The following is an 11,791-nucleotide window of genomic DNA, read 5'->3' on the forward strand; positions in this document are numbered from 1 at the left end:
TTTGAAAAACAAACAGAACCTGTCATAGGCATTGACACTCAAATGATTCAAAAACCACTTAGCAAACACCCTGCAAACCTGGAAACCTTAACAAGAAATGAATCACCTTCCATTCAGACACTTATTGCTCTCCCATTCTGCTAAGAATAAGAAGCAAACACCTAAAATTTCTGCCACAAGGTAAAGACAATGTTTTAAAAAATGAAGCTGTTGTAAAAGGAAAAAAGGTGCTAATTGGCAGAATTACACTGACAAGGAAAGTAAACATGGTTGCTGGATAGTGAAAAAAACAGGTCATTAAAATGAAATGATCCAAAGCCAGCAGAATATCAAGAGAGTAAAGTGAATTATGCAGTAATAAATGTGTCAAAATCCTTAGCAATGATGCCACCGTGATCTGTTTGCCTTTCCATTGCTTGTTTTTGTTTACCAAATTAAAAAAAGTTTTCCTTTAAATTACTACTAGACAATATCAATTTCTTTACAAACTCTTAATTTCAAAAGAAAAACATCTTCCACTGAAGCCTGTCTTTGTAAGCTGCTCTTATTGATTTTTAAATTCCATTCTAAATTAAAAAAAAAAGCTTTAAAAACTCTTCAAAACCAACAACATATGCAATTGTCAAGCAATTCCTGCAGAGAAGGTGAAGAGAAAAATCAGATACAAGCATCAGATACAAGTCACTTAAGGTACCCAGATAATACTTAAGTGAGAGCAGCAATTAGAAAATTGTAAAGAGGAGATAACAGAACTGCTAATTGCAGTACAGACTGACTTTACAGTGGTGTAGTGGAAAACCTGGGCTTTAATTAAGTTTCTCCCTTACAGTCAATACATGTTATCTATAAATATAAAAAACCCAGTGCATTCTCTTTTTTTTTTTGGGTGGTGGTATAGTTGGAAGGAGAATGTAATGTTCTATGAAAAAAAAATTTCAGAAAAGTTTAGCCAAATTTTAGTCAAATGAAGATTAGCATTATGATAGCTCTCCTAACACCTCTGTCAAGGTTCAGCTATATACTGCACCAACATCATCTCTGCGGGACAGATTACCATCTACCATCCTACCTCCACAAACATTCAGGAGAAGGGACATCTGTGTATTTACGTAGTTCCTTTAATGCGAGAGGAATCTGTAACAGTTAAATTTACACGCTGACCACTGCACGTGGGGACAGAAGGAGAATGGCTTCTTTGTCCTGGCTAGGAACCCCTCACATCAAGTCCCTGGAAGAAGGTCGATAATAAGCTCTGTGGTGTTTCGGCTGGACAAGTGCTGCCTGAGCCTTTCTAGCTTTCTTGCAGTCATCTGCCATTGCAGTAATTTATTAAAAACTAAACACCAAGCGGTTACTCATTATAGTCAGTTACCAACAGAATAACACATGTGCACATCCATGTCCAAATGTCCTGCTAGAAAAGGATCTCGCGTGTGTGCGTGTGGACGCACACAACATTGCATGGATGCAAAACGAATCCTCCTAGCTCCGAATGGAAGTCATTAACTGACACTAGTCATCTCTGCAGACACTGCATTTCAGAGGCCAAAGAGGCCACAGCAAAGTCTCAGCTGAGCATGGAAAAAAGGGTTGTCAGCTTTCAGCTCACCCTGGTAAAGGCTCACAGTATCCGTGCTAGCTGGGAATGTCAACAGCATCGGGAGAGAGTAGACTGAAAGTACTCATCAAGAATAATTGTCATAGCAAAGGAGATTTTTGGTAAATAAGCTGTTTGCTTCGTAAAAGTGGACTTCATTTTGCAGAAATTGCTAACTATACCCCATCTGTAGTCACAAGCGATCATTCCCACTGGCTCAACAAGGGGGAGACAACTTCTGCACTGTGGGAGACCCACTTGCAAAGAAACCGGGCCTCAAGAAGAGACCGAGGGCAACGAGAGTCCCGCGTTGCAGGTCTCATGACATGCCATGGAGACATTTACCAATGGAAAATTTCTATTTTGAAAGTTTTCACATAAGAGTTTGAAGGCCTTGGAATTTTGCTCAGCTGCTTACTGCTCCAAACACACCGAATAACAACCCTGACTACCCCACACCAGTTCCGGTTGTGAGAAAGAGCTTTACCTGTTTATGAATTTCTGCTCTTTCATAGCTAAACAGGCTGGAAATTTGTGGATCAACAATCTGACACAGTAAGTGCCAGATGGGGGCACTAAGTAATATCTGATACTGACCAATACACTGCACCGAGGAGCAGAATTACAGCCTCAGTAAACATCTCTCTATATCATCTGGGAGGAAAAAACCCAGTACTTTTACAGCAAAATGTTTCACAGCCTGGCTGACCTTCATGCAGATGACAAAACATTCATGAGCTTCACGTACTCAAGTCCAGACACATACTGGAGATGTTACCGATTTTATTATACCCGTTTCAAAAAGCAAACAGGAAATAAGTAGATAATTGAGAGTCACTCACAAACACCGGGCTAGGTATCCAACAGCACAAGTCCATTTTCAGGAAAGTCAGACTGGCTTAAAATAATCGGCTTGCTATAATGTACATTCAACAAATAGAAGAAGAGGAAAGTCCATCTTAATACCAACCATAAGCTAGGAGCTGTAAGGAATTAATGCAGCAGGTGAAAAGACATAAGGGAATACCTGTAAATTCAAAGGCAGAAACAGAAGATCTATCAGCAGAAAGGCAGAAAAAGGGAAAGTTTTCAAAAAACTTTCTGCAATCTAATTAAGAATTATTTCCAATCTTCCAACTAAGAAGAACACTAACTGGCAGCTTTACATTTTTAAGATACAAATAACTTCTACTAATGAGTTTTAGGAAAGATTAAGCGCTCTCTGAATGGCAAAGAATGCTGCTCAATTACATATTGGAAAAGTAGAGCAGGAGCCAAGCACCAGTTTGAGAAGGAGAGCATACCTGAGAGGGCTCTTTGTCTGAAAGAGGAGTGACCTTGTGGACTGCTGGGCTTGGGAAGGCACCAGCTACAAAAGGACGGAGAAAGCATCAGGCTCCAGCACATGCTCTGACCTCATTAGAGAAGATTAGCATTCTTTGTCAAGAGGACAAAAATAGTAACAGAATTGTGCCTTTGAGGTGTTTTATGCCTTTTTCAGCAGTGAGGAGGTGGTTGAGCTGGCTCTGCACCCAAAACCAGCCAGCTCAGTTTCTGTGTCAGCTGCCCATTGCACCTCTCTACATCGCAAAATAAGCAGAAATAATTGCACGTGCAAGGAAGATGCTGGAACTATCAGCCCCAAATCACAGCAGCCCTCTAACTGCTAGTTAAACTGGTTTTACCCCGGGGGGTTAAACTACCAACACACATCAACTATCACAGATATTTGTGCTGAAAGGAATAAACATACACATATGGCTGCATACGGATACCGTCACTTGAAAATGTGATCCAGTAGTAACTACCAGAGCAAGCAGACAAAATTCCTCACCCAGTACTTCCTTGCCTGCCTACTTTTGCCAAATAGCTCTCAGACAGAAAGAAACAATCAGAAATAGGAATGGCCCAGTCATTAATCTCTGCTATGGCTGAAATTTTCTAACTGCAACCCCTCGGAGACCCAGCGTGATTCTCACCATCTTATGGCAGTCTTAAGAACTGCAGTTGAGCAGATTGACAGTCCATGGCAGCAAGAACTCAGCACACTTCCAGAGAGGCAATTTCATTATCCAAAAAAAAAAAATTGTAGAAAAAGGTGATTTTTTAATTTTAAATTTATTTTAAGTCATTCAATCCAAAACAGCATTTGCTTTTTATTTTTGTTGTGGGAATAATGAGTGGTGGGCACAGGTCACATCACATTTTGGCTGCCGAATTTAGCGCTGATAAGCAAGTATATCCAGCCAGAACGATGGGTAAAATCCTTATGTTTGTAGGGAACTTAGAAAAGACCCATCTGCCCAGTTAACGCCTCAAACTGGGAGCCGAGTCTTTAGGGGATTTTACCCAGTACCTGATTGCCTCCAGCTCTCCAGCATCACACACTCTTACGTGTTTGTCCTGCTTTGCGTCAGCCTCTCCAGAGAGGCAGCTCCCCCACAGCTTGTCAGGCCACGCTCCAGTCTAGCTCAGACAGCATTAGGGTCGATAAATGAATGATTAAGCTATGCAGCCTGCCTAATTCCACAGGAAGACAGACTGGATGGTCAAAAGGGTTTCTCTGGCTGTGAAAATTTCTTCCAGTCTTCGCGATTACTGTCTAGAATAAGAACTGCAGTGTAGGAAGTCTTGGATGAATTTTTTTGCCTGTGAACTAAATCAAGAAGACGCTCATCACGTGTAAGTAGAAATGCACTAGCTCCCCATACAGTAGTTGATTTTGTGACCCAATATGAAAAGGAAATGTCTCCGGTTAAGAAGGTGTAGTCGTACTTGGAAAAGAGTTTCTGTGTGCACAGCAAGATATTGCCAGGGTAATGGGGAAAAATGAGAAAGACCATTTGCTTGCACGGAGATGAATTCCCTAAATCAACTCAGAAACTCCACAGCTTTATTCTTCGACAGACTCTCTGTTCCTAGAGCTAGGCAGTATTTTTGCCTAAATTCACTGTACGTGTTAAGGTTGAGGTATTTCATTTAAAAAATGCTGATTTGAATGACGCTTTCTAGGGGAAGACTAATTGATTTTCTAAGTTGTCTGCCTGGCCAATTTCTGAAAGGTAAACATTTTGGCATTATTTCATTTCATTAAGTATTGAAAGTAACATTTTCATTCTGATACAATTCAAAAGAAGATTACCAAAATTGAGAAGTGGTTCCCAAGTGGAAAATATAGCCGCGAACCAGCCTGGGTGTGTTAGTGATCTGCTCATCTTAAAAGTATTTGCAAATAACAATCGTGGGTATTTTTCCCCATTTTCCCACTTGTCACTCTATAAAAATTTAGAACACCGTTAGAAAAAGCCAGCTATTTATACTTTCAAAATAATCCAAACAATCATCAGAAAACTGTGAAAAGATTTGAAGCAAAACTCTGATATTTGGTGAACGATTTGCAAACCAGAAAACCTCGTCAATGAATTAATTTCATTCCATCTAATAATATTTGACTAGTCTTCTCGTAGGCTATGCAGATATTGCAATACTTAGGTTGCACAGGCAGACTAATCTGTCAGCACTATCTTCTCAAAACAGAATTACAGTCTCCATTTCAAACTGCCCGTGTAATTTGGTTTTCTCAAAGAGAAATTAAGAAATTGCTCATGGCAGTTTGGAGATTAAGCTATCACAAAGGAAAGTAAAGAATAAATGTTCATGTAATAGCCTTTGTGATCTGCTGGGCTGAAATCAGAAGGTTACATTATCCGCACTACAGACAGATGAGAACCTCAAAGAGAAAACAAAGACTGCCAAGTGGCGTATGAAACCACCAGTTTGGCAAAGTGATGGCTTTTTTTTTAGTGACTTCTCAAATCAAACTTTTAAGCTGACAAGCCTAAACTTTCAACAATGCTCCGTCCCACCAGACTGGAACAAAAATAATATTCCCACAGATGATGCATTTAAAGCACATTTCCAGAAAACACTCAGAGGCAGTACGGAAGGTACAAACACCAGCTTGTGTTTCAGGCTGTCAATAGCTGCAAGAAGTACACAACTCCCCAGGTGAAGTGGCATTTGCAGTGACGGCAGCTCAGCTTGTCCCCGAGCGAGAAAGTATTAAGCAGCATGAGCAGAGCACACAGAGCATTTACTTCTTCCGTGGCCTTAAATGTCACGCTTACGAAGAAAGAATTTCAGGCTGGAAGGGCAACATCGGGGACTGTTTTGCTACTCCTCAAAATAACCACTGCCACATTTGTGAATGGAAAAATCACGCCTCTTGAGCTGACTAAATGGGTACTGGATGCACCTAATCAAATTACTCATGCACTTGCCTTCCTTGTGAAAGAAAAGGTTATATTCGTCTAATAAAGTTTTGCCAGCAGAACAGTAGACAAGACCCTAATGCAAGTGAGAGTATGGTGTAAAACTGCAGCATTATCAGCTTCACTTGAGTATGGGCAATGAGGAAGGCTTTAATCTAGGTATAAGACACAGCATGGCCTTCACTTTTTAGATCTGTGTGAGCAATGAGCTAAGCGACTGTATACGCAGTACACTCAATTAATCCATAAGATTTGAGTTTGATGATTAACCTATCAACTTCTTGAACTCAAACTCCAGAAGAGGGAAAAGGGAGTATTTATACCATGTTGATCCAGCTCACCTGAAGGTGCAAAGCAGCTCTGGAAATAGTCTGTGTGTTTTAGATTCACAAGGCAGTGAAAAAATGAGCAGGAGAAAAAGCCCTATGTGTTAAGATAACGTTTCAGTGACTAAACAGGCTCCCCACATTCCCTAAGCCAGACTTTCAGTTGTAGACATTTGCTACAGGACCGTATTGTTTCTTAAGTTACTTGTACTTTTAAACTGGGCAAGCTGGGGAGTTTCAAGGCTGATGGTTGGTGCTTTTGCATAGATGCAGCAAAAAATGTTTGGACAACCATCGTGACAGGCTTCAAGCATTGATTCCGTTTCAAAACGGTCTCCATCATCCAAAAAAAAAAGACAGTTGTGACCCATATTGACCCCCACACAGGATACACACCGAGGAACAGCCAATTTGGCACGGTTGGCGTGTGTGCGGGAGAGCCTCCCTCACCTGATTCCCGAGCTAGCCTCCACCGGCACATGCAGGGCCCCCCCTCCCTCCTTCTCCACTATTCGACCTACTTCAACTGTTCCGCTTGGTTTTCCAAAGCACTAGACACGGAGCTGCGGCAGGCCAGGCTACTCAGCCTTCATGGTGTCAGTAAGGGTCACAGGCAAAGCATACTAAGATGCTCAAAGACATCTAGGGAATAGCGTTGTCCTCTTTTCTGCTATTACGAAAAGCTGTACTTGGAGTAAGTGTTCTCTGCTGGTTCAAGAGCCAGGAGGGAATGCAGGACACTGGACTTGTGACTGGATAAGCATTGTTTATTACTTAGTTATAAAATATATACCAAATTCTTCCATGGAAATCACACGCATGGGATCTTTCTGCCTCTATTGCACTGTGCTGATCACATCCACAGGAGCAATGATGCCATGAAATAAAGTGGCATAGATGGAAGTATTTTTCAGGGAAGAAAACCGAAGGCACTGCAACTGTATATATATTTTAATGTGCTTTACCACATAATCCAATTTATCACTGGACTGCTGACCTCCTACCTGGTTTGAAATAGTGGGAAGCCAACTAAGTCCCACTTCAAATCTACAGAAATCAGTGAAGTCCTGCCAGAGATTAATTATGTTGCACACGGGCTTCTGAATAGCAGAATACCTTGTTGCTGAGGTTATCCTGAAGCCTAAAATCAAGTCCATCTCATTTCTGACAAAGCCGCAATTTATCTGGAAAAAGATACTAATTGCACAGCAGGACAGTTCTCTTTTGGATACAATAAGCTTATTATTTTTATACACTTAAACTGTTTAGGAATGCACAATTAAAATCAATCGCATATTTGACTGTATCTATCATCATGAAGTAGATACATATCAACATGGCACATTCTATTTTACCCTTTGTCCCACAAGGACAAATAACAGAGATGGCAAAAGGAGCTTTGCCTCGTAGGAGGCTTTTGGAAGCCTCACATGGTTTTTGAAGGCTGGGTTAAAAAAAAAGTCTTTGGCTGTGAGCTTTTGCATCCAAAAGTTTAATTCTTCCTTCTCAACTGAAAAACCTTGCTAATTATTGCTATATTAATTACCTTGCTATATTAATTACCTTGCTAATTTCTCAAATGCCTTGAGTCAGAGCAGGGAGAGAAGGTTCTGCTCCAGAACAGTCTCAATGCGGGCTGTAACAGCAGCCGCTGCCCAGATGCCCTCCAAACGGAGAACACGGCTCTTTGCCTACCCATGCCCCAAGGCACACAGTAAGAGTAGTACTTTACCTCAGGTCACAAGCAGGCTAACCACAGAAGAACAAACAAGTATGTTTACTGTTCCCCACAACCCATTGTACAGTACCACAAGGACTACAAGGAAAGTTACATTTATGCCACTGTTTATATGTCTCATGTTTATTACACATTCACACGAACAACATAACTATTTCACAGGAGGAAGGGAAATGGCTTTCCCTGTTTTTTTTTTATATATACTTCAGCAGCTGCAACAGAATTTGGCAACAGAAAGCTCCCCCAGCATTTCCAGCCTTATTTTGCAAGGAGGTATCAGCCCTCCATAACCTCGATGAAACGAAGACTTAAGCAACTCTTGGACATGAGCTGGTCATGTGCCATAGAACAACCAGGGTATTTTTGGCACTTTCCAAATACACAGATAATCATGCATTCAAGTCAAAGCGCCTTGATACAGTAATTACAAATAAACCACAAAATGCAATACATTTTGCTGCTCTGCAGGCTTAGCAGCAGATGCTAAGCCTCTAAGACACAGTTGAGCCTTCCCACTGCCTCGCCTGGGGCTTTGGAACAGGTCTTTATCTGCCTCACAGGCACCTCTTCCTTGTATTAGTTAACAAATCCAAAGAGATTCCTCTGATAAAAGCTGCAGCAGCACTCATTTCCTCTGCATTTATAGTTGCTACTGTTACAAGGCAAAGTTAGGCAGATAGGATTATATGACACAGCACATATTTTTTATGAGTAACACAAGAAAAAAGAAGATACTACCCTTTCAGGCTTAAGACATGGAGAAAATCATGCTTCTTCCCTTTTCCCTGCTCTCACACACTAGTATATTGGATAATCTGTAAATTGTTTCCAATGGCAGCTGAGGCGTCATCCTGTGTTGCCAGCCAAACCATCTGGAAAAAAGGAGAAAGACAGGAACATAGAGAGATACGGACAAAGTGAACACAAGATTCTTCTCAGGTGAGAAAAGATGCCATCAAGCTCTAAAACTAGTTCTCAGCTCAGCTTTTGCCAATGCACTCTTCAGCAATCTGAGCCTTGGGAAACGAGCTGTGCAGGCAGGAATTGGTGCTGTATGCATTGTGGTGCTGGGAAGCAGCACAGCATTACCAACACGCTGCCAGGACAGCAGAGAGCGGGAATAATATAATTGCTGGAGGTGCCGCGACAGCCCGATGCGGCAGGCAAACCACTGGGTACCACGACACACCGCGAGTGCAGAGGTACTGAGGGAAGACTACGCAAGGCACCTGGCTCCTCACCGGTAAAAGGAAGCATGCCTCCACACTTCCCTTACGCCACACAAACTCCTGCTAGGAACGAGGCCCGTGTCGTCGTGGACGCAAGAAGTCTTTTGCCTCTGCCACAGCCGCTCTGCTGATGCCCATGCGAACACAGCCCTGAGGCTCACCCGTCCCGTCCTGCCATTGCTGGAGCTACACAACATCGTGGGAAGTTCAACCCTCCTCTCCCCACCACCTTCAGCCTTCCCTGTGCTTTTTTTCCACAGTTCAGTACGCCCTGCAGCAGTCTATAGACCCATAGCATATCCTCCTCGGTACACTAATTTTATCAGCTGACACAGCTCACTGCACATGGCAAAAGGTACCAACGATCATTTCCTCGCAAAGAGAAAAACGCATAACCTAACAAGCCCCACAAGCCCACAGAGCCCTCTCGAGAAACAGTAATAAAGGAGCCAATTCCTGTCACCACCCTGTGGGTGGTTAACAAACTCGTCATGCAGATGGTAGGCAAATAAGAATGTAAATACAGCTAGAAAAAAAGAGAAAATCCATTAATGAGAAACATGCTGAGCACGTTAACAGCGCAAAGTAGAAAACCAAACAGATACTGTTAGTCAGAACCGCACACTACAATACCAGCGTGAATTTAACAGCTCCTGAAAATTAATACTCCTTCTAAAATATTGAATAAATGGTATATCATTTTTCACAAAGATTGTTTTTCAGCTAAGGGTCACATTCCTCACCTCAAGAGCTATGCTCAGTTCTTGATGGGAGTCAATGAGAATTGATCCCGAATGCTGAAAGTGTCAGCCAAGCCAGGGACACAACTAACACATGAGAGCAAGTCTCCTACCCAGCTAACAGCTCACGCACCAATTCCCTTCTGGACTCTCCATTTCTAAAAAGACATACAGAAAACATTATTAAACTCTGCATTGCTTTTTAGTCACTGCTTACTTTCGGCTATCCAGCCCCACTGGAACTCCTGGTACTTGATATTCAAACTTCTGAAATACTGATGGCACCGAGCAATACTGTTGCACGGACACCATTCATAAACGAGAAGTCCAATCCACAGCATAACAATTGCATTAGCAAGGAGGAGAGCCAGCTCCGCTAAGCGTTTCATCGCCTAAGTCAGCGACTTTGCATGTTTAACCTTCCCTGTATTCTGTGGAGAGAGAAGATCATGCTGGTGTGGGAAGGTTGCCTGTGGTGTACTGCAGCAAGGTTCACAGCTTCTCCTCTCCGGCAAGCGGACCCAGCTGCTGCCAGACAGAGTATGGGGCTGAAAGGGTCATTACGTGCTCAGGTATGGGACCTGGCCATAGACAGCTCCTTTGCTGTCTTCCCAAAGGCAAACAGACACACACACACTTTGCAAAGCACTTTGGCCTATGCAATCAAAGGGGAGCCCAAACACCCTGTCTCCCACGTGCACAAACCCTGAGGGTTCGGAACCCATCCGACTCCATCCGTTCCTGGCTTTGTGCATAGTTCCCATCCTCCCCAACTCATCTTTTATTCTTACTTTGTCTGTAAAATCCTGTGCTTCTCACTGGCCACAGTTTCCACCGTAACCTGTAAGCCATCACCAAAGCCTTATTAATACAACAACTATTCTGTAGCAGACGTTACTCAAGACAGAAGGATGAGAAAGAGAGTAATCCTCACACGTGCAAATGCACACAAGATACACAATGATCAAATTCAAAGATGGTGCATCCATGAGTAAGTCCAAACGCTTTAAAACTTCTTAGGTTGTGGACCCTACAAGTGGAGATGCCTCTCTCCTAATGTCAAACTAAACCTACTGACAAGACACTGCCTTTCCTTAGTTACCTTTCATGAAGCATGCACAAGGATCTCACAAACCTCCAGGTATCCAGAGCCCACAGGCTCTAAATAATTGCTGTGTGCTTTAAATACTTATTTTTACTGCCAGGTGCATTTGAAATCTCAAAAGTTGTTTAGAATCACACTGTGAAAAGGCAGAAATAATCACTGTCTCAGTTTTACTGATGGAGAACTCAAGTGCCCAATACTAATGTGGACACACCGACATCCACGCCAGAACAAGAGAAGCTACACGACACCCGACTTCCATGACAAACCTTCCTCAAAAAGACAGGAAAAAGGAGAAGGGACAGGAGAGCAGAAAGGCTATTTCAAGGGAAAAACATCCAAAGTAGTATTCATCACCGCTGTAGTCCCTGCCAAACTCTACGGTTGCTCATTTAAAGCTGTCTTCGCCTGATCCAGGCTGTTTGGTTGTAGCCCGGCAGTATCAGAGGAGTCTTGTACCACATGGGCACACAAGACACGAGACAGGACTCAACACACTGCACTTCCATGCACAAAGTCAGCTCGGTCTGGCTCGAACACTGCTGGCTTCATACACAAAACCCAGAACCTTCTCCCAGCACGAGACAGAGGTTTGGCCAGAGCCGACACATGCCTTGACACCAGCTATGCCATTTTGCGTTTAGGGCCTTTCTCATCTAGGCGGCAGGTTTCAAGCCCGTGCGGGCTGAGGAAAGCTGAACATTTCTCCCATCTGACAGCTGTGAAAAGCTTGTCTCAGTCCTCAGTCCTGAAATTCATAGCACGTCAGACACGCTCGTAGGTGA

The sequence above is a fragment of the Ciconia boyciana genome, chromosome 5, assembly GCF_034638445.1.
Source record: "Ciconia boyciana chromosome 5, ASM3463844v1, whole genome shotgun sequence".
NCBI classification, from domain to species: domain Eukaryota; kingdom Metazoa; phylum Chordata; class Aves; order Ciconiiformes; family Ciconiidae; genus Ciconia; species Ciconia boyciana.